The sequence below is a fragment of the Oncorhynchus tshawytscha genome, unplaced genomic scaffold (assembly GCF_018296145.1).
Source record: "Oncorhynchus tshawytscha isolate Ot180627B unplaced genomic scaffold, Otsh_v2.0 Un_contig_3954_pilon_pilon, whole genome shotgun sequence".
In the NCBI taxonomy this organism is placed as follows: Eukaryota; Metazoa; Chordata; class Actinopteri; order Salmoniformes; family Salmonidae; genus Oncorhynchus; species Oncorhynchus tshawytscha.
This window is the reverse complement of record NW_024605457.1, coordinates 1-4,697: the sequence shown is the minus strand read 5'-3', so window position 1 is coordinate 4,697 and position 4,697 is coordinate 1. Positions and strand designations below refer to the sequence as shown.

Sequence of the window (4,697 nt, the reverse complement as noted above, 5' to 3'; positions counted from 1 at the left end):
GTTACAACCACTACACACAATATAAGAAACTGTCCAAATTGAATGATTCTGGATTGCAAAATATTAAAGTATTGTTAGAAGTTAACATCTGCACATTATTTCATATTTTTATGGAACGCTGGAGTAGCCTTGGATCGCCGCGGAAGCAGATAACAAATGTAAACGTCACCTCTGTTTTGCATTTAAATTGACAAAGTGGTTGCAGGATCTTCTATCCACCTGACTCCGGATCGAGTTGAATCCCCAAAACCTGACTTTTCTGTCGACTGGTGCACCTAGTGTGGATACAGCTGAAAGCTGCAGACTGGGAGGTTCACATGGTCTTATGGGTTACACACGGAAACAAATCTCCAATCACCTGTTTGAACATGCAGAAAAGTGGGTTGCTCCATCGTCCGAGTAGGCAAACGGGTAGTTGTTGTGTTAACATGTTTTACCTCCTTCTGTGACATATACAGTCCTCCTTATAAGAACGGTACACGTCAAACTATTTGGTATTTTATTTGTTTATACTTGCATGCAAAGCACAATATACAGATATAACCAGTGACCGTAACCATACTTCCTTATTATATATTTTTTAACCATGAAATGACCCATGTTTCACCACAGAGACATAATAGTAACATTATTTACATTGAAAGTGTAACAACATTTAGTTTGGTCCCTAAACATCCCAATAAAGATGAAGATCAATAGCCTGACGTTAACAGGTACACCTGACAGGTTCCTTCCATTATTCAACGAGAGAAACAAGCATGACCTGCCATACAACATTCTCTTCCCCGTCAGAGTCATCTCTCACATATATAACTGGCCCCATATACGGGGGAAGAGTCATCCCTAACATATATAACTGGCCCCATATACGGGGGAAGAGTCATCCCTAACATATATAACTGGCCCTAACATATAACTGGGGGGGAAGAGAGTCATCCTAACATATATAACTGGCCGCATATACAGGGAGTGAGAATGAAATGTGCAAGAGTTTAAATGTGCAAGAGTTTAGAATGTGGGTACACGGAACTCTGGAGTGAATGTGGGTACAACAAAGGAACTCTGGATGTAGAATGTGGGTACAACAAAGGAACTCTGGAATGTGTAGAATGTGGGTACAACAAAGGAACTCTGAATGTAGAATGTGGGTACAACAAAGGAACTCTGGAATGTACAACAAGAATGACTCTTCTGTTCTAGTCAGTCATCTTCTAGGCACTTTGGACATTGATTATCATTTCATGACCCAGGCACATATCACATTGACCTCCGTAGTGTTGTGGGTCGAGCAGGCCGACGTTGTTGAGTTCGGAGATGAAAGGTCATTGAGCTTAAGAGGTGCTTCCTGTGGTGAGAGGTGTGGTTCTCTTGGCTGCGTTTTCCTCCACGGTGAAAGTGTAGTTGTACTGTAAACACACAACATGGTTAACACACTACAACAGAACCCACAGTAACAAAATCAACCCCACAACATGGTCAACACTACGACGGACCCCACAGTACCACAATCAAACCCACAACATGGTCAACACACTACAACAGACCCCACAGTACCACAACATGGTCAACACACTACAACAGACCCCACAGTACCACAATCAATACCACAACATGGTCAACACACTACAACGGACCCCACAGTACCACAACATGGTCAACACACTACAACAGACCCCACAGTACCACAATCAATACCACAACATGGTCAACACACTACAACGGACCCCACAGTACCATAACATGGTCAACACACTACGACGGACCCCACAGTACCACAATCAAACCCACAACATGGTCAACACATTACAACGGACCCCACAGTACCACAACATGGTCAACACACTACAACAGACCCCACAGTACCACAACATGGTCAACACACTACAACAGACCCACAGTACCACAATCAATACCACAAGATGGTCAACACACTACAACGGACCCCACAGTACCACAACATGGTCAACACACTACAACGGACCCCACAGTACCACAATCAAACCCACAACATGGTCAAAACACTACAACAGACCCCACAGTACCACAATCAAACCCACAACATGGTTAACACACTACAACGGACCCCACAGTACCACAATCATGGTTAACACACTACAACGGACCCCACAGTACCACAACATGGTTAACACACTACAACGGACCCCACAGTACCACAACATGGTTAACACACTACAACAGACCCCACAGTACCACAATCAATACCACAACATGGTCAACACACTACAACGGACCCCACAGTACCACAATCAATACCACAACATGGTCAACACACTACAACGGACCCCACAGTACCACAACATTGTCAACACACTACAACAGACCCACAGTACCACAATCAATACCACAACATGGCCAACACACTTCAACAGACCGCACAGTACCACAACATGGTCAACACACTACAACAGACCCCACAGTACCACAATCAATACCACAACATGGTCAACACACTACAACAGACCCCACAGTACCACAACATGGTCAACACACTACGACGGACCCCACAGTACCACAATCAAACCCACAACATGGTCAACACACTACAACAGACCCCACAGTACCACAACATGGTCAACACACTACAACAGACCCCACAGTACCACAATCAATACCACAACATGGTTAACACACTACAACAGACCCCACAGTACCACAAAAATACCACAACATGGTCAAAACACTACAACAGAACCCACAGTAACACAAAAATACCATGCCCACTGGGGTGGCAAGGTAGCCTAGTGGTTAGAGCGTTGGACTAGTAACCGAAAGGTTGCAAGATTGAATCCCCGAGCCGACAAGGTACACATCTGTCGTTCTGCCTCTGAACAAGGCAGTTAACCCACTGTTCCTAGGCCAGTTAACCCACTGTTCCTAGGCCAGTTGCCCCACTGTTCCTAGGCCAGTTAACCCACTGTTCCTAGGCCAGTTAACCCACTGTTCCTAGGCCAGTTAACCCACTGTTCCTAGGCCGTCATTGAAAATAAGAATTTGTTCTTAACTGACTTGCCTGGTAAAATAAATAAATAAACACACACACCTCATTTTTCAATGTCCTGGACAGACTTGATGCGAATGTTGTTCAGAGTGTTTGTTGGAGTCTAGGAGGAGAGAGAGACAGTTTAGACTCATGGAGGAAAGAGAGACAGTTTAGACTCATGGGTATTTCAGAGTGTTTGTTGGTCTAGGAGGAAAGAGACAGTTTAGACTCATGGTATTTCAGAGTGTTTGTTGGTCTAGGAGGAAAGAGACAGTTTAGACTCATGGTATTTCAGAGTGTTTGTTGGGGTCTAGGAGGAAAGAGAGACAGTTTAGACTCATGGTATTTCAGAGTGGTATCTCGTCAGAGTGTTTGTTGGGGTCTACAGGTCTCGTGGTATTTCACCACTGGAAGTAAAAGTAGTCCATGTCACTTTACCAGTAAAACGATGGCGGTTGGTATTTCAACTTACCATGCCGTTCGTTTGGGTCTTGAACTTGGGGTGTAGAGTGAAGGGAACACCATCTATGGCTGGAGAGGGAGGGAGAGAAGAGAGATGGAGGGGAAAGAGAGGGAGGGTAGAAAGAGTGAGAGAGAGGGATGGTGGGAGGGAGAGGGAGGGTGAAGAGGTATTTGGTATTTTGGTAGGATCCCCCATTAGCTGTTGTAAAATCAGCAGCTACACTTCCTGGAGTCCACACAACATGAAACATTACATTATACACTTCCTGGGGTCCACACAACATGGAACAATACATAATACACTTCCTGGGGACCACACAACATGGAACAATACACTTCCTGGGGTCCACACAACATGGAACATTACATTATACACTTCCTGGGGTCCACAAACATGGAACATTACATTATACACTTCCTGGGGTCCACACAACATGGAACATTACATTATACACTTCCCCAAGTCCACACAACATGGAACAATACACTTCCTGGGGACCACATGGAACATTACATTATACACTTCCTGGGGTCCACACAACATGGAACAATACATTATACACTTCCTGGGGACCACACAACATGGAACATTACATTATACACTTCCTGGGACCACACAACATGGAACATTACATTATACACTTCCTGGGGTCCACACAACATGGAACAATACATAATACACTTCCTGGGGTCCACACAACATGGAACATTACACTTCCTGGGTCCACACAACATGAAACATTACACTTCCTGGGGACCACACATGAAACATTACACTTCCTGGGGACCACACATGAAACATTACACTTCCTGGGGTCCACACAACATGGAACATTACACTTCCTGGGGTCCACACAACATGGAACATTACACTTCCTGGGGTCCACACAACATGGAACATTACACTTCCTGGGGACCACACATGAAACATTACACTTCCTGGGGTCCACACAACATGAAACATTACACTTCCTGGGGACCACACATGAAACATTACATAGAGAGAGGGAGGAGAGGGAGGAAGGTAGAGAGAGTAGAGGTAGAGAGAGGGAGGTAGGTAGAGAGAGGAAGGTAGGATAGAGAGAGGTAGGTAGGTAGAGAGAGGGAGGTAGGTAGAGAGGGAGGAAGGTAGAGAGAGTAGAGGTAGAGAGAGGGAAGGTAGGGTAGAGAGGAGGAAGGTAGGATAGAGAGAAAGGTAGGATAGAGAGAGTAGAGGTAGAGAGAGGGAGGAAGG

General features: G+C 45.0%; 1 long non-coding RNA gene across 1 annotated transcript; it reads right to left on the bottom strand.

Moving 5' to 3' along the window:
• Positions 1-3,071: 3,071 nt before the first annotated feature.
• LOC121842081 lies at positions 3,072-3,957 on the bottom strand. The gene is made up of 2 exons (XR_006080918.1): positions 3,474-3,957; positions 3,072-3,122 (listed from the first exon to the last, which is right to left on the bottom strand). It is a non-coding gene; the product is annotated as an uncharacterized LOC121842081 (long non-coding RNA).
• Positions 3,958-4,697: the final 740 nt, after the last annotated feature.